Source organism: Vespa mandarinia, chromosome 14, assembly GCF_050613455.1.
Source record: "Vespa mandarinia isolate Hongniang chromosome 14, ASM5061345v1, whole genome shotgun sequence".
NCBI lineage: Eukaryota > Metazoa > Arthropoda > Insecta > Hymenoptera > Vespidae > Vespa > Vespa mandarinia.
The window spans coordinates 1647501-1667500 of NC_140823.1; the positions used below are offsets into that span (position 1 = coordinate 1647501).

General features: G+C 26.0%; 1 protein-coding gene across 3 annotated transcripts in view; it reads right to left on the bottom strand.

Annotated features, from left to right (window-relative positions):
- LOC118439926 (opioid-binding protein/cell adhesion molecule homolog) overlaps nt 1-20000 on the bottom strand; it is a 129952-nt gene that overhangs the window by 106879 nt on the left and 3073 nt on the right. The gene's annotated exons all lie outside the window — the stretch shown is intronic.

Genomic DNA, 20000 nt, shown 5'->3' on the forward strand with positions numbered 1-20000 from the left:
GGAATGGACCGTTAGCCACGTTCACTCGTTGACCAGAGTACGGCCATTCGAGTAAGAATAATACTCCTATAACCATTAATCTTTACACGTAGTGACGTTGTTCCCCATAGTCTCGCGCTTACATTATTATCTACGATCGAAGCATCGCCGTTACTTTTTCTACGGATATATTCTGCGACTTCGTTTTTCTTGTCGTTATTGTTTCTCTCGTGGCATTTTATTTTTCTTACTTCTTTTTTCCTTTTTATCTCTTTTTGTCTTCTTTTCCTTCCTTTTCTTTTTTTTTTTTCTTTCTTTTATTTCTTTTTTTTTACTCTCTTTTATATATATATATATATATATATATATATATATATATATATATATATATATAAGCCTCTTGGATCACATTACGTTTTTTTTTTTTTTTTTACGCGAAAGGAAACACGAGGAGGTACCATTTTCTATATCTTTTTCCACCTTTCTCTCAAGCGCGGTTAAAAAGTTATGTCCAGGATATTTTATATTTTCTTCTCAGATTTTCCTTCACTATTTGTCTTTATTTCTTTCTTTCTTTCTTTCTTTCTCCCTTTCTTTTTCTTTTTTCTCTTTTTTTTTCTTTTTTTTTTTTTGTTTTTTTTTCTCTTTTATTAGTTATCTCTCTATACATCCTCCTATATATACATCATCGTTCTTTTTTCTTGATTACAGAAAAGATAACTCGAGATTCCATTATGTTTTTGATTTATTTTTTTTTTTTTTTTTTTTTTAGATAGACTCGAAAAGATACTAATAGTATAGGATCTATGGTGATACTTCAATGAATTTTTTTTTTCTTTTTTTCAGATTTTCTTTTATACATTTATATCCTTCTTATTCGTTTGCTGTCTTATAGAAACGACATTATTAGTTTTATATACGGTATGAAATTATCCGTGTTTCCCGTTGAGAATGAAAAAAAACAATAAAGATACTATTTAATTTTTCCTTTTTAAATGAGATTAAAATGAGAAAAAACGAGATATAAAGACACCTGAGATATTTTCGATCTATCTTTAGACTTTCTTTCAACTCTTCATCTTTTTTTTTTCCTTTTTTTTTTGCTTGTTTTTCTGTTTTTATCTTTTCTTTCTTTATCGTTCCATACGTCTTGAATCACTCTTTATACGAACGAGTAAAAAAAGAAAAAAAAAAAAAAAAGAGAAAAGAGAGAAAAATACAAGGTTCCATTACGTTTATTTTTTATTCTTAGACTAAATTATTCGAGAAGCTAAATATATGTTTTTTTTTCTTTGTTTCCTTTTTCGATTTTCTCAAAAAACATTCCGACAATAATTTGTTCTTCTTTCTAATTTTCTCTTAGTTTTGTATGTCAGAGAGATCACACAAAGCTTTCTTTTTTTTTTTCACGAAATAAAGCTCGACGTTGTATTATATTTTTTTTTTTTTTTTTTTTTACAAATACTTCTTTAAACGAGGTTGAAAATCTATACGTACTATAGATATTTTCGACTACTTTAGACTTTCTTGCACAATCCATTTCTCTCTCTCTCTCTCTCTCTATTTTTTTTTTTTATTTTTTCTTTGTTGTTTTATAAACCTCGGGATCACTGTTCTGTTAAATACAAAAGAAAACTCGACTTTCCATTATGTTTCTTTTCTCTTCTTTCTTTTTTCTTTTTTTTTTCTTTTTTACTATTCGAAGATTCGTAGTTAAAAAAAGTTATACCTAAAGTATTTGAAAATTTTTCAAAGTTTCTTTTACCTACATATACATACAAGTACGACAACGACATTCTCTTTCTTAGTTGTGTATTATAACTATGGATCATCGTTTTCTTAGCTATCAAGAAAAAGTTCCATTATTTTCTACTTCTTATACACACAGTTTAAAAAGTTATACTCAGAATCTCTCAGATCTCTTTGACTCCTTTAAACTTTCTTCTGTGCCTTAGACAATCCGTTCATCCTTATCTTTCTCTCTCTTTCTCTTTCTTTCTCTCTCTCTCTCTCTCTCTTTATGTTTCCCTATTTTCTGCATCTTAAATCTTCGTATACATACTTCGCTACGAAGAAACTATGAGATTCTATTTTATTTTACTTCGCCCTCTTAGACACAGTTATACAAAGTCTTTATTTAGATATTTTTGACATCTTTAAACTTTCCTTTACAATCCTTTCTGTCTTTCTTCATTCTATTATAACTCGTATCTACGTCCTTTTCTTTTCTTGTTTTTTTTTTTTTTTTTTTCTACGAATGAAGCTTAAAATTTCATCCTATAGTTATCTTATAAAACGTGATTAAAATGCTATAATTTATATGTACTTAACTTTTTCAGTTTCTCGACATTACAAATAAAAATGAAATTTTCATTATATAATATAAAAAGTATATATATACATATATATATATATATATATTTTTAATACACGATTAAAAAGTTATATTAAGATATTCTTGAGAGATCTTTTCAGACTTTTCACGTTTTCTTAAAACGCTCGAATCTCTTCCTGTTCTTTGTCCACGAATAAAACCAAAAACTTTTCCATCATATATTTTCTCTCATAAGATACGATCAAAAAACAAAACTTACATATTTTGTATTTGACATTTTGCTCGTTATATACCTCTGTCTAACTTATCTCTCTTCTTCTCCTTTATTATTTTATACATTTCAATCTTGTTCGAGCTTGTTCTGATTTAATAAAGGTTTTCATTATTTCTATTCTTTCTAAATGAGATTAAAAATCTATTTAACCAGATATTTTCAACTGGTTCGGATTTTCTTGCACAATTTGTCTCTCTCTCTTTCTTACTTCCTTTATTGTTCTACGAAATTACGTATCACTCTGTTCTGTTAAATGTCACGTTAATAAAGATACGTTAATAATAGTTATATTTCGATATTTTAAACTCAATCGAATTTTTTTCTACCGTTTGCCATTTTTACCGCCTTTCCCCCCTTCCCTTCCCACCCTTTTCACTTCCTTCCCCTCCTCCTTTTCTGTCTCATATGATTCGAATCGTCGTGTCCATTACCTATTAATATAATTGAAAGTTTCATCCGATATAATCCGTCTAAAATACGATTAAACGTTTATATTTAGATACTCGTTTAACTTAATCGTCATACTTTCTTCTACAATTTGTCTGTTCTAAATGTTCTAAGTTTTATATATCATTCAAATCATCTAATTTAGTTTCTCTAGAAATAAAATTCTAAGTTAACTTTAAGATTACGATTTAACATTTATATTTGGATATTCTTCTTAATCCCCATTCTTCTTTTTCCTTTTTCTTTCTACAAAATCTATTCGTCTTTCCTCGTCGTTTAATATTATTCGAATCGTTTTGTCCTTGTCTACGAATAAAAAAAAGAAAAAAAAAAAAAGGAAAAAAAAAGATTGGAATTTACATTCTTACATTTTATCCTTTCACGATAAAATTAAGATATTAAAGATCGATATATTAATTCAATCGTTTTGAGTTAATTCAAATTTATTCCAACTATTTCTATCGTCACCCATACTCCCCCACCCACTATCCTCTTTCTTCTTTATTATTTTTTTATCTTTCTTTTTTTTTTTTTTTTTTTTTTTCTTTCTTTAAAGACTATTCGTATTTAATAACGTTTCCATTAATTTTTATTTTTTTTCTTTTTTTTTCCCCATTTTAGAGACGAACGATTAAAAAGCTACAATTGTTACGTGCACCATACATTGAGCTGTCATTCGAGTAATTAAATTGCATCTTACGACTTTTCTCTCTATCATCTTTTTTTCTCAAATCTTCTTCTAGGTACGGAATGCAACTGCATATATTTACATGGTAGGTACTAACGAGTAAACGTTGACGACGAGTACACGAGGAGTACACTCGTGCAGTTTCGGTACACTTATGAGTACCAGTACGTCCCATTAAAAGCACTTTCTCCTTGGCGTTTAGCCGTAGAGTTCTCAATGCTTAAGTTAGTACGAAAGCGACAATTTAGTCACACGTTTTAGACGTTATAACGTATGAACGCGTAAGTGTTATACGTACATACATACATACATACATACATACATACATATATATATATATATATATATATATATGTACGTACCTATATTTGAAAAAGTAAATACTACGAAACTTCGTCTCGCCTTTTAAATTATTTTTTCCTCATGTGCATTCTACGTCATTGTGTTATTCTATTAAAAGTATTTTATTACTCTAACAACCATTTCTAAAAGAGGATACAAAAAGTGACGTATTATTTACGTACACATAGTCATCCTATCCAATCGCGTGTCAAGTAATCGACTTTGAAATGAAACTTTTGATCGATTGTCAAAAGATAAGAAATAAAATTCAAGAGGAAGAAAGAGAGAGGAAAGAAAAGGTGAAGGAAGAAGAGGAGAAGGAGGAATAAAAAAAAAAAAAAGAAGAAGAAGAAGAAGAAGAAGAAGATCCGTGAACAATTGAAATTAAACGAACGTTCTTTAGAATGGAGTGACTTTTATGCGATTCAATTGATTGTTAGAAGGAAACGTTTTCGAAAAGAATTGAAAAGTAACATACCTATATCTAACTACTTATCTACTGGTGTATGTGCGTTCGAAAGAAGTTACAAAGACATTCAATTATACCTTACAAACCAACTCGAGCACGTACTTTTCTCTTGGATAAGTTTGTCGGATATGGGGTATACCATAAAAACGTTCACCTTTTCTTGTCTTCGACGTTACTTGTAGAAATAAAGAAAGAAAGAAAGAAAGAAAGAAAGAAAGAAGGAAAAGGATGAAAGAATGAATGAAAGAAAGATAGAAAGAATGAAAGAAAGAAAGAACGATATCCATTGAATCGAAGCAAAAACTTCGAACTATGTTCCTAACTTCGATTTCGACTAACTAGAAACATCTTATTTTCTTTCAACGAACATCGAAATTTCCAATAAGAATTTTCTTTTACTCATAAACCATATATATGGTGAACGTGTTAGTGTGTGTGTGTGTATGTCTGTTTATATATGTAATAGCAATTATTCCAAAAAGGGAAATACGGTAAACCGATCTTAACTCCATCCCTCTTTCCGACGATCCCGTAATCCCATTTCTTTTCGGATAGAGTGATATAGAACCGAGAGGAGACTCTTGAGAAAGCCGCCTGCTGAGCAAACATAAATTTCACCAGCGCATTCGAGGACATCTATTCGAAGGATCGTTTCCTGTTTCCGTTTGCTGCTCCTCAAGTGAAACGTTAGTACGTATCTCATCGTAGAGAAACCAACGGTTCCAACGAATTATAATAATTTCACGTTTATTACGACGTTACTCTTTGTTTATATTTTACGTTTATTTCTTTTTTTTTTCTCTTTCCTTTATTTTTTTTTTCTTTTCCTTTTTTCTTCTTTTTTTTTTTTATCATTACGGAAATTAACTTCTCAATTGAAAACGAATTATTATTTCATTATTTTTAATTAATGATTTAATTCAGATAACTGAAGTTTATCTATATGAAAAATTATATAATGTATATGTTATAGTATTAATTGTATTATATTTGTACTACAATATATAATTTCTTCTTGTTTTCTTTTTCTATCTTTTTCTCTTTTTAATGATATAAATATATTATATATATAAATATATAAATAAATATATAAATATATATAAATATATATATATATATGTATATCGTATATTAATTATACTGTGAATGAAATATAATTATACTGTACTATAGAATAAATGATATATTACAAATGATAGAATAAAAAGAAATATATATATATATATATATATATATATAATTATAATTTATTACGTATATGATTACGGTATGATACTTTACTGCAATAATATTAATATATAATTAATAATTAAAGATATCTAATAAAAGTGAAAAAGATAGAAAGTATATAAGTACATAAATAAATATATATATATATATATATATATATATATATATATATTATAAATATATATATTTTATTACATTAATGATAAAATTGCATTCTTACATGCATACCAATTTTACGAAATATCGAATACGAAGGAACGATTAAATACATGACGTAAGAAGTAAAAAAAAAAAAAAGAAAGAAAGAAAAAAGAAAGCCAAAGAAATACAATGTACAAAAATTATATATCTAAAGTAATTTTGTGGTTCTATGGTGTTCTATCGGTTTATCCGGAGTGTATCTCCATATGTTCAAATATAAAATATTATATATTAAAAAGAATACGATGGAAAAACCTTAGAGAATTCTCCTCCTTTGTGTTCACTATCTGTCTCTAGAACGAGTATTTCCTCGGCATTGATCTATCAATAAAATATGTAACAGAGATCTTCGCTTTACTTCATATTTTACAATGAATATGATACGACACGCAAGATGTAAAAAAAAAAGATATCAGCACTATACTCTATCGATTCGATAAAAAGAAAAGACGAAAAATAACGTAAATATTATAAATAAAATATTGCATAATATATTTCTTATGTTTCTTTATACGCATAATAATATTATTCTCTTTATCGTAATATAATTAATATATAATTGATACAAGATAATTAATAAAAAAAAAAAAATTATAAGTATATTAATTATAAGTTTCACTTTTATTGATATAATTTCATGAATACATATCTAATACGATTTATTACTAATGTTATATATTAAAAATATATACAATGAAAATTTTGAAAATTCTCTCTATGAGAACTTTGAGAATTCTTCACAAGAACCGTCACTCACTAGTTCTCAAGAACGACTGATACCTCGGCAATAATATATCAATAAATCAACATAGATCTTTGTCCTTCTTATATCCTACTTCTTATATCTTACAATAAATACGAAATAACACGCAAGATGTAAACAGATATCGGTACTTTATATTCATTACAATTGAAGGACGAAAGAATATAAATATTACAAATAATTTTATTCTTTATATATACGAACGTATAAAAATAAAATATCTTTCTTGTATTACAATATTTATCGGGTTATCATTATTTTATTTCTTATTTTTAATATATATATATATATATAGTTAGGTTCTTGGATAAAATAGTATGAACGAGAACTAAAGAGAAAGAAAAATAAAGAAGGAGAAAAAGTCAGACATATTTTTCTATCGATCATTGAACGCGCGTTAGCTGTGCGACGTTTATTGGAAAGTTCAGACCTGGGGTTTGTTGGGTCATTCATGTCGAAGGGTACAATAATTTTACGGTTCATTTACATAATACCCATTGTCCAGTCATGTGAGTCGCTTTGATAAGCCCAATAGTAATGGTTTACACTGTACGGTTTGTCCATTTGCTTCTAGATATACCTTTCTCTCTCTCTCTCTCTCTCTCCCTCTCTCTCTCTCTTTCTCTCTCTCTCTCTAGATGTCTATTTATCTATGACTCTGTTTGTCTCTCTCTTTCTCTCTCTCTCTCTCTCTCTCTCTCTCTCTCTCTCTCTTTCTCTTTCTCTTTTCCTCTGTCTGTATGTCCATCCATCTGTCTGTCTGTCTATTCGTCTGTCTGTCTGTCTATTCGTCTGTCTGTCTGTCTTTCTGTATCCTCTCTTTGAACTTTCGATTCACCTCCAAACGGTAGAGTAGAAATGGCCGTCCATCATTTAATACTGTAAAGCTCTAACGTTGCGCGTAAATTCAAGTAAATATCTGTAAAACAAACTTACGGTTCTATTTAATTCTAGAAAATTCACACTCGTTGATTCCGCAAAACTTCATCGTGACTTTTGCCACATTTATTTCTCATTCCTTTTCTATCTTCCTCTATTTTTTTTTTCTTTTTTTTTTCTTCTTTTTCTTTTTTTTTCATTTCTATTTCTTTTTCTTTTTTCTCGACTTGTAGACACGTGTTTTTGAAAATTTCGAAATTAGGAGGAAAGAAGAAAGAAAAAGAAAAAGAAAAAAAGAAAATAAGAAAAGAATAAGAAAGAAAAAGAGAAAAGAAAAAGAAAGAGAAGAAACGAATCAAATTGAGAAATAATGGAAAAAGAAAAAAAAAAAAAGAAAAAGAAAAAAACAGAACGATACGGAAAAGGAGAAAAATCATCATCGATAGTTTACCTCGACACTAATCTCTCAAAGCTCGAGGATCAAGGTTCAAGGCTTGAACCCATATGGCTTATCTTACCAAACATAAACCACAAACTCTTGTACTTTAGCAAGCTCATTCATGAACGTTATTATATCATGGTGTTACTTTGTAACGGGAAAGGTGTAACCGCATTAACTTCGAACTTTACTACAGCGTGTGAATGATGTCCTACTAAAGGTTTTACAGTGAAATCCCAAAGTACTACTTGTTTCTGTACTTTTAACACGGATTGTTCCCACCAACGTAAAAAGGACTTTTTCTTCTATTTTAGAAACAAAAGTATCGAGAAGAAAATAAGTTAAGTTTAAGTTAACCTTTCTTCGAAGGGATCTTTTTTTCTTTTTTCTTTTTCACTTTTAAGTTGGAAAAAATGATGTGATTTTTATTACTCTTGTTTTTCTTTTCTTTTCTTTTTTTTTTTTTTTTTGGTATACCTCCTTCATTTTTTTATCCATTCGAAATTAAAGGAATGAATAAAATTTTAATAGCACATTAAGAATATATATGCATATACATATATATAAATCTATGTATGTAAATTAGATCATTAGATCTTATTTAAAAAAATATATATATGTATATAGGTTATAGTTCATTCATATTAAATCAATAGTAATTCAATGAATAAAAAAATTTTTTTTTAATATTAATTTCATATATACATATACATATATAAACATAACATTCTCATAATTAAATTTTCAAAGTTACTAAACGTATATATGTGTGTGTTAGTATTCTTAAAAAGCTTAAAAAAAATTATCTTTATTTCGCATACAATTATCTATATTATTGCATTAAAGGATAGCCCAAAAATTCTTAAATGATATTAAAAATCAATTGTAACTTTTCGAAATGTTTCAATCTAATTTTTTTCATATATTATCAAACTACAAATCAAAGGAATATAATGTAACGAGAAAAACATCCAATAGCAATCTTGTTATATAAAAAGGTGATCGATTTTTTTGTTTAACTTAAAATTTACAGAATTAACAAGATTACAAGCCAAAGAAAAATTTGTTTTACAAAAATTGATTATTTTCTTTTTATTTGGGTTAACGTATCGACTTTCAAAAATTTTCCAATAAAAAAAAGTTCTATTCTTTAAAAATATTTTCAATATAAAATTATATTATATCTGTCGAATTGATTTATCTTAAAATATAAAATAGAATTTGAATATTGATATTATGAAAAAATTTTAATCGAACTGAAATCGTTTGACAAGTAATTAAAATAATCCACTTGAAAAATTATCTAATAATATTCTCTTGAAAATCTTAAAATTATATTCCCTGAGATAATTACAGAACTGTCTAATCAAATTACACATTTATATTATTAAATATAAATTTTTTTTATAACAGTTCAAAAGTTCATACTGATAAAAATAAAATGAATCTCTATCATATTTATGTCCTTCCGATTTCAATTATAAATGTATTATAAATAATTCAATTAAACGATCTTAAGATTTATTTCATTGCCATATATAACGTAATTCAAGCAAAAAAAAAAATTATAAAATAATCTATCGAAATTATAATCATTGTGATATCGAATACAAATTGTATAAAAAGAGAAAAAAAAAATTAATACAAACGACGTAACGATCGGTATGATCGATTGGCGAATCAAACGAAAAAATAAATTCCAAAAATTTTTCCTCTACCAAAAATTTTTTCATTCTTTTAGACACACACACACACACGAACACACAAACACGCAGACGCGCGTATACATAAACACCATATAATATCAAATAATTGAAATACAATGTGTTATTGAAATGATTGAATGTCTGGCTCATATTCAGTCAAACTCACATTCAATCAAGCTGACTAGGTCAGCGAGAGATCGGTAAGCCTAAAGGAAAATCGGATAGCATGAATCGTATGCAATTCGAGAGTCTTCGAGGTTAAATATCTCGTCGTTGATGTTAACCTCATAGAGAGAAAGGTTGTAAATCCATAATATCCGTCTTCGACGTGGTTCGTACCTATTCCAAGGCCGGGTAATAACGTCAGCTGGTAGAACTTCAATAGAACGGCGTAACGTCCTTGCGGCAAACTCACACCCTAACGACGAACTTGAGTTTGGCAAATTGGGTTCTCGACTTGCAATCAACCGCATTCCACAAACGTGTTACATTTCTGGGTGTACCTACAATTTCCTGCAACAACGCGCGCTCTGTACACTCGCCGCCGTTCTCGTGGAGATATCGGAATATCGACAACCCGAAAACCAGAAACCTCGTCCTATTATCCGGATTGAGATCCGATTGAGATTTCATCCTCCTTTTTAAAATCCTCGTTCTTTGAATTTAATCGTATTATATACATATACATATACATATACATATACATATACATATACATATACATATACATATACATATACATATGTGTGTGTGTGTGTGTGTGTTTGTGTTTGTGTATATATATTAGATATTAAGTAAAAACATATTAATTTTTTTATAACATGATTATGTGGTTATATAATATCTTCGATTTAATTATACTTTGTTACAATAGATAACAGATTATATACAATAATAATATTAATTATCAAAAGACTGATTTTAATTACTGATTACTGATTGATTACAAAACATTGATTGATATTGAACGATATTGAACTAGTTATCGATAATTGAATATAGATTAAAATGAGAGAAGAAAAATAAATAGAATATAATAGAAGAGAAAATAATTATTGACTGACATTGAATAAGACTGAATGATATTAAATTAATTATTGAATATTAAATACAGATTAGAATGGAACAATAATATATGATAGAATAGAATTACAAAGTGATATGTATATATGTATGTATGTATATATTCACGTGAAAAGATTAAAAATTGAAATTATTTAATACAATCGCATTATCGTGATTGATCATTGCTAATGCCGTTTTGAAGATTTAATGCATTTTTATTTTTTTCTTTCTGTTTTTTTTTCTTTTTTTATTCTTTTTTTTTTTTTTAATTTAGATCATAACTTCTTTTATGTAGTCAATGATAAAACGAAAGTTTAGCTGTTATAAATGATATTGAAAAGATCAACAGTTTGCATATTATAAGATTATAAGATATAAGCAAAAGTTATCGTCGATCATCTAATCCTATTTAACATATCAAAAAATATTTCTTGATATAACCAAGAAATTTTATTTAAGAACGGAAAAAGAAAACGAAAAAAAGAAAGTATTAATGTCATTGATCTTGGAGTGTATTTTGAAGAAAAAAATTTAATAATTAACGAATAAGAAAATTTCTAATACAAATATATATATATATTTTTTTTTTAATGGTAGTAAACAAAGAATTACGAATATTCCATTTATAGGTAAATAAACAAGTTCTATAGTTATATATATATATATATATATATATATATATATATACTATTTACTATCATTAAAAAAATTATAATTATTAAAGATATACCGATAATAAGATAAATAAAAAAAAAAAAAATAAAAAAAAAAAGACAAAAAATTTATCGTTTATAGTCATTTTTAAAAATAATATAAAAAAAAGTATCTATTTATGTACGTATGTATCTATCTAGATAAGTAACTTCCTATGTCTACACAGGTATATAAAATAAGGGTAAATTACATTTGAATCATATTTCGTATGATTGTCATGCAGAGATAGGGGAGGAGATTAGTTTCATTTCAATAACATTTTCATACCCTTAAATCTCATCCTCCTCGTGATCGTAGCCGTTACAGATATGAATATTAATGCAATGCTTTACCACTGCTTTCCTACAGTAGAAACATTCGTATTATAATAATGAGCTTCCATGCGGTTCTTCCACGTCTCCGTGAACGTTGTCACGTTACCTCGATGATATATCTTTATCTCTCTATTCGTTTCTGTACGATGAACAAGCACGTTCTCGTTAAATTTCTCATGAATTTTGTTAATGTTAAACGATGAGCAACCAATGCATATGTATATATGTATGTACATATATATGAATTATTTTCCAATCAAAATCAAATTTTTCATCGTCGAATAGAAATCCAATTTAATAACTTAATTATATTATTCATATAGTAATATATTAATACTATAATATTAATTATATCATTATGTTTCATATATTTCTTTATAATCACTAATTATATTAATTAAGAAAAATAAATATATTAATGATTATTTACGTTTAATATATAGATGTTTAATAGATATAAATAAATAAATAAATAAATAAATAAATAAATAAATAAATAAATAAATAAATAAATAAATAAATAAATAAATAAATAAATAAATATTTTATATATTATATAATATTATTTATACATTATAAATTTAAATCCATTTGAGTGGAATAATCGGTTATATATGATAAATAAATTATTAAAAATTTATCAACAAATTTTCTCGTAATATTATCTTTCGACGAACAGTTCTTATATTATGAAAATCATTCTCTTTTTTTTTTTCTTTTTCTTTCTTTCATTCTTTCTTTTTTCCTTTTCAATATCATAATTTAGATAAAATAATTTGTCTAAAGTGATCGTTAATGCAGATCATTTATATAAAACATGATCAACGATGGAATCGATGAGGTACGATGTAAAAAAGAAGAAGAAAAAAAAAAGAGAAAAAAAAAGGAATTCATCATTTGGATTTTGTACAATTTAACCGATTATAAATGTTTTAATTGCAATTCTCTCGGAAAATGAATAAATCACTAGACGATTTTCCAACATCGTGTTAGCCGGCTTAACCGAGCTTTACCGAATTATCTTTCCGAAGTGGAATAATTTGGTAACATTTCAAAATTACTAATATTTCATAGTTATGTGATTATTTTAATTTCTGAATAAATCCGAAGGAAGCAATTAAACGATACCTTTTCTCTCGATTGTAAATAATATACTAATTGTTATAAGAGAGAGTGAACGAGACGGCGATAGAGAGAAACTAAAGGAAAAAAAGGGAGAGAGAGAAAGGGAGAGAAAGAGAGAGAGAGAGAGAGAGAGAGAGAGAGAGAAAGACAGAAAGAGAGAGAGAGAGAGAGAGAGAGAGAGAGAGAGAGGAAGATATTCTCGAAGGGAAGAGAAGGAAAATTTGTTCTGTTAATTCGAACGATGTTTATTTTCCCTAAGGCAACAAAGTGAACGGTGTGTGGCAGAACACAAAGAGTGAGAGAGAGAGAGAGAGAGAGAGAAAAGCAGCGAAGTAACACGACAACGCGTTAATTAGACATGGCGGATAATCGAGTTTGAAGTTTTTTAACTGAAACTACTCGTCATTTTATCGAATTACTGCGAATACACATTCGTATTTGCTATCCGCGTGCGACGATACTCGAATACTAATACGATAGGAATAAGAGCGATAAATATTGTTTCAAATCGTTGTTATGATCGTCGAAGTAGATATATGATAGAAACCAAAGAGGTTTATTGATCTTTCTCTGTGTATCGTATTTAATGATTATAATTCGTAAACATAGTATTTTATATAATTCTAAGATAAACTTCATTAAACAAACACGTAAGTATATGAACAGATAAAATAAATAAATAAATAAATATATATATATATGTCTGATCAGCTGCGTTTAAATCTTATCTCTCTCTCTCTCTCTCTCTCTCTCTCTCTCTCTCTCTCTCTGTCTCTTTCTCTTTCTTTCTTTCTCTCTCTATTTCATAAATTTCTAACTGGTATTTTTTACTTTCAAGTAGAATGTATTTTGTATAAATCGACAATGCCTATATCAATTAATTAAATAAAACGTAGAGGTGTCAGTCACGTCTACGTTTTAGATCCTATAAAAATTTCAATATCTCAAAAATGTCAATAAAAGTAATATATTTGATGAAAGAAATCAAGATTGCATCTAGTTTCATTTATTCCTCTCTCAATCATACCATTCGTAAAATGTATAAATTTTTTATTTCTTTCTTTTCATTCTCCATTATCACGTAACGATAAAAATTTATTATTTAAAAAAAAATAAGATAACAAAGAAATAATCGTATATTCGTATTCTTATTATATAATAATAATCGTAATCATAGACGTTCTTTCTATAAGATAATATTCAAATTAAACATACTTATAGCATTATTTTTCTTTATACGATATATAAATACGAAAGAAAAAGATGTGCGATGATTATAATTTCTTTATCATTTCTTTATTTATTCTCTCTCTCTCTCTCTCTCTCTCTCTCTCTCTCTCTCTTTCCCTCTCTCTCTCTCTCTCTCTCTCTCTCTTTCCCTCTCTCTCTCTCTCTTTCCCTCTCTCTCTTTCTCTCTCTGTCTGTCTGTCTATCTCACGATACATCTTTTGTATTAGTCAACAACGTATCAGGAAAAAATTAAAATGAAAGAAATAATTTGTTTCCTCTAATCGTTTATCTTATTTCGAACTAATTAATTAATAATTCGATATATAAATAATGTCCGTACGAAAAGTTTCATTGTTTCTAAAAATTCACATGAAGAATTTTCACGAGAGCTATTGAGTCAAAATTAAAAAAAAAAAAAAAAAAAAAAAGAAAAAGAAAAAAAAGAAAAAAAATTAAAGGAAACAAAAGTAGTATCATTTTAAAAGAACATTAAATTAATTTCGAATGATATATGCCATTTGACCTCTCTCTTACAGTAGAAAACATTTAAGAGAATTTTTCTCAAATTGAATGAATTTATATTTAGGAATTATTCTCGCATATTCAAAAACAAAATTTATCTATCGGTGAAATTCAAAAATTTCAAAACAAAATTTAAAAATTAGAAAAATTTTTAAGTTCAAAAATTAAAGGATTTAAAAGCAAAATCTATACCTCCTTACGTTTTTCGATAAAATCATTAGATTTAATAATAATTCTGCTGGACCCTTTTCTTTGAAATATCCTGTATAAATATATGTATACGTATGTATATATATATATATATATATATATATATATATATATACAGGGTATATATATATGATTACTGACTAGTAAGTAATATTAAATATCGATTATATAATTCGCTATTTCCTTTTCATCATAAATAAAAAATAATAGCATAAACTTTGAGATCGTTATGAAAGAAGATAAATTTTCGATAAGGAGACGTTCAATCTTTGAATATATATATATATATATATATATATATATATATATATATATATTTGTGTGTGTAGGTAGATGTCTCTCTTTAGTGTGAGAAGAGTTTTATTCACGGGTTCGTTCGTCGCATACAAATTAGTTCGATAAATAGAGATGAGATTGCTAACAAACCCGCCCACCTCCCCCCCTACCAAGCAGCGTAGCTTCGTTCATCGTTCATAAGAAAATAGAACCACGTGTATTGTCGCCTGTCAATATCTAAAGCGGTCGTGCCAGCAAATATTTAAAAAAGGCTCTGTCTCGACACACGTCAGCATGCTTATCAGTGACCCTTTTTTTACTCCTCTCGAGCACGACGATACTTAATAATAAACACTAACTATATTCCCGATCAAATAATTTTCTATGGAAGCATTCAACATATTTTTATCATATAATATTTCATATTTCCAACCATGATCATTTTCAATTATCAATTTATTTATTAAAATAAATTAATACCATATTCGAACTTACATCTTATTCGTGAAAATGGTCCATGTTCAATTTCAAAATACTATCGTGAGTTAATTTTTTATCGTTCGTTCATAACAAAAAAAAAAGAAAGAGAAAGATAGATAGATAGAGAGAGAGAGAGAGAGAGAGAGAGAGAGAGAGAAAAGAAAATTATATTATTTGAAAATTACAAAATTATCTTTATATTCTTGTTATATAATCAATGTTATTAATGTATAACATTATATTATACGGTTATATTAATTATATATTAATTATACTATAAGTTATGTATCTATATATATATATATATATATATATATATATATATATGCGTATATACACACACACATATATATATATATATATATATGTATAATCATTTTTATATGTAACTACCGACATTATTTTATTCAATCTCGATTCCACTGGGGAAAATTTTCACGTATTACCATTATGTTAATATTATTATACTAATTTTCTGTAATAGCTATACCTATTCTGTTCATTTTACTTTTATGGATTAAATGCAACTATTGGTATATGCACCATATATTAAATGTAATATGTTTATGATAATATGAATGCCATATTGTAATAATAATCGAACGAAATTCTGATAAATTTAATTAAAATTACAAAAAGCACTTTTATTACGTTTCATACAAAATTTTCTTTTCTTCTTTTTTTTTTTTTTTTTTCTTTTTTCATTTGGATATAGAATAGCCTCGATCATTTTTAAGATCTCTAAGGTCAATCAAATTTTTTCAATTCTTATTACAATATATTTTTTTTATGTTAAATATACTGCATGTAAAATTTTGTTACATTTCATTTATTCATTCATTCTCCCTCTCTCTCTCCCTCTCTCTTTCAGCTTACTTTTTATTAAGATCAAATATAAAAAATCATTTAAAACTGTACATCTTTATAAAAAATTTATAATTACATATAATATAAAATCTTTATATTTCAATGAAACTTAAATTATTATTTTTCGTCTGCTATTTATATCAGTTAGTATTTATTACATACATTTGATCAGTATTCTAAATAAATGATCATGGTATTTATAATAAAATAGTATATAATGTAACCAACGAAATCCGAACATAATCCTGACATTTAATTATTTATTCCGACCAAAATATTCATATACATTAATTATTTGTTTTGATAAAATATTTATCATTAATTAATAAAAAATACTGACCAAATAAACGCATTATTTTTGTAATATTTATAAACAATAATATATATATATATATATATATATATATATATATATATATATATATGAAACTATAATATTCATGTAATTTTCGTAATGTTCATATAATAAAAAAATAAAAAAAAAAAAGATAAATTAATTAATTATTTTCATTGTATCGTTCAATTAAATGTTTAAACTGCAAGCGTTATATAAATATAAGTATTAGAAAAAAACCTTAAAATTTGGGCAGGATTTCAAAGTAAATTAACGAATTTCATTGAATATAAAATGACAATAATAATTGATATCTTTTCATCACAGTAATTGCATAGTGATTGGACATTTACAAAGGTCCTTTCTAATCTATGTTGGATTCTCAATCTATCTCTAATTGCGGTTTGCTAGAATCGGCTTATGCTTACCGAGAGCTGTACATTGCGTGAAGGTAATAAGATACGCACATATTCAAAGGTTTGCGTGTATGCCTATCGTATTTATGATTGACGTTAGACAGACTTGAATATATACGCACATTTATGGTTATTATTGCGAATATACGTAGATATATGTGTGCGGTGTGTGTGTATGTGTATGAAAATTATTTATATATACGTATATGTGCATACAAATAATTTTCATATAAATTACTCGTTGATTTTTCAAATTGTTAACACGTCATTTGATAAAACGAATAACACGTCATTGAATACTTTAAAACATTCAACACATCGAATTAATTTTATATAACATTTTTCTCCTGATTGAATATTGTCTTATACGATTTATACTGTTCAAATGTTATTAGAATCGATTAAATTGAATTTTATTGTCATTAGAAATATCTAAACGTGTCTGTAATAATTTAATTTTTTCATTAAATTTCATGGGGAAAAAAAAAATGGAAATGAGTATTATAATTTTTCTATTATTTTACTTTTCTTACTTCCTGTTTTAACGTTTAATTAAAGTATTTAAATATGATATAATTTTTCATTGGAAGTTTCGAAAAAAAGAAAAACAAGAACAGAAAAAAAAAAAGAAGAAAATGAATGGTAATAATAATGCGAGCATATTAAATAAATGATAATAATAATGTGTATGTGTATGTGCGTATTAAAGTATTAAAACTATTGAAAATTTTTCGTGCATTAATATTATTATTTCAAATATATTATAATTCATTTGATTTTAATAATTTTTATAAATCATTTTATCTTATAGCAACGGGAATATTGAATTACTAATTTATAATAATATTTCAATCGTTAGCCATTGTTGATTATTATGATGTATTCAATTGTTAAAATTTAAAATTTCTCTTTTCGTTCGAATAATATTGAATATAACTATAAAATCAATATTTATTGAAAAATCGTTTAATCTTATTCCAAGAGGATAAACATTTTAATTTGTCATTGCTCTTTTTTCTCTAATAGAAAAGAAAGGAAAAGAAAGGGATGAAAAGAAAAGTAAAGGAAAGGAAGAACGAAAAATGATGAATATGTAAGAGAAAATTAAGCAAAGGATTATTAATATATAGAAGAATATAATAAAATTCTACCGGATAGGATATAAAATGCTTTTCAATTTATAGAAATAAATGCGAATGTCGAGGAAGTCGTACACCTCTGTGAGAGTGAAAAATTCCAGTGAATATTATACGATTATTTCTGTGTGAGTGTAATTCTACGTAGAAGAATTGCGTGAAAATATGAAATGAAAATACCTTCCACGATTTAACATCCTCAACGTTCTTTAATTTCTATCTCCGATTCTCGAAGAATAAGACGAGACTCCTACGGTATTTATCTTATATACATTTTTAAGATGCATTGAGAAACATTTATTTCTTTTTTCTTTTTTTTTCTTCTTCTTTTTTTTGTTTTTTTTTTTATTATTATTTTCTTCTTCGTCCTTCTTTTCTTTTTCTTTTTCAAATGTTTTTTTTTTCTTTTGTTTTCATATATTAAACCGATCGGAAATTTTTTGTTTTGTTTTACGTTGTCAAATATGTCCTCTGCTATTACCCGAAAATATTTCACTCGAATGAAATATTTTTTAATATTTAATCTGCAATAACTTGCATTATAAATCAATGTCAATTGATAATATGTTAATTAATTTAAATCTTACGGAAACGATTTATTTTTTTCTTTTTTTTTTCTTTTTTTTTGTTTTTTGTTTTTGTTTGTTTTTCTTTTTATTATCAATTTTCGATGAAAAAATGCAATTGCCTTTATAAATGTCATTCGTTTTCGATTGGGAAATTTAATTTACCGTGAATTTCATTCCTAACGTTTAATTTAATTCCTAACTGTAATTACTTAATGTAATAATTTACTTTATAAATTAATGTTAAATTAATGTAATTTTACTTTATAAAAATACTTAACTTAATTTCATAGGGAAATAACATTTTAAATCAATAATTTAATAATGTCCTACTTTACGTAAACTTTACGAATTTGCAAGATTTTCTTTTTTTTTTTTTTTTCTTCTTTTCTTGCGAGAATAAGATTCAAACTAATTATAACAAAAGTTAATACTTTGATTAATAATTCGAAGATAGAATATTAAGTTGTCATTAGCTAACTTATTAATCTTAATTATTTAAAACAATAGAAATAAGTTTAATACGATGATACGAACGAAGAGAAAATTGTTATCGATGATTTCTAACAAATTAGATTAAAAAAATTATATCTTTTATTCTTAACTTTAAAGTGAAAAACAAATGATTCATTTCAGCATCATCATTACTATATTTATTATCATTATTATATATCATTATTTATTTAATATGATAATTAATATATTATATTAATTGTTATTACTTAGCAATTATTATCTATATTTATTCGATTATTATCATATAATATCAATAATAATTATTTATTTATTTTAATCTTAACACTTATCGCAAGATAAATGAAATTATCTCAGTAAAAATTTTAATTCGTTATATCATTTTGCTTAATGAGTCAATATTTTCTTGATAATGATTTTCCAAAATATAAGAAATATAAATCATGACGCGTTGAAAAACGAAGAAGCGTTTCAAGGATACGATAAATATATATATATATAGGGTGTCCAAAAGGCATA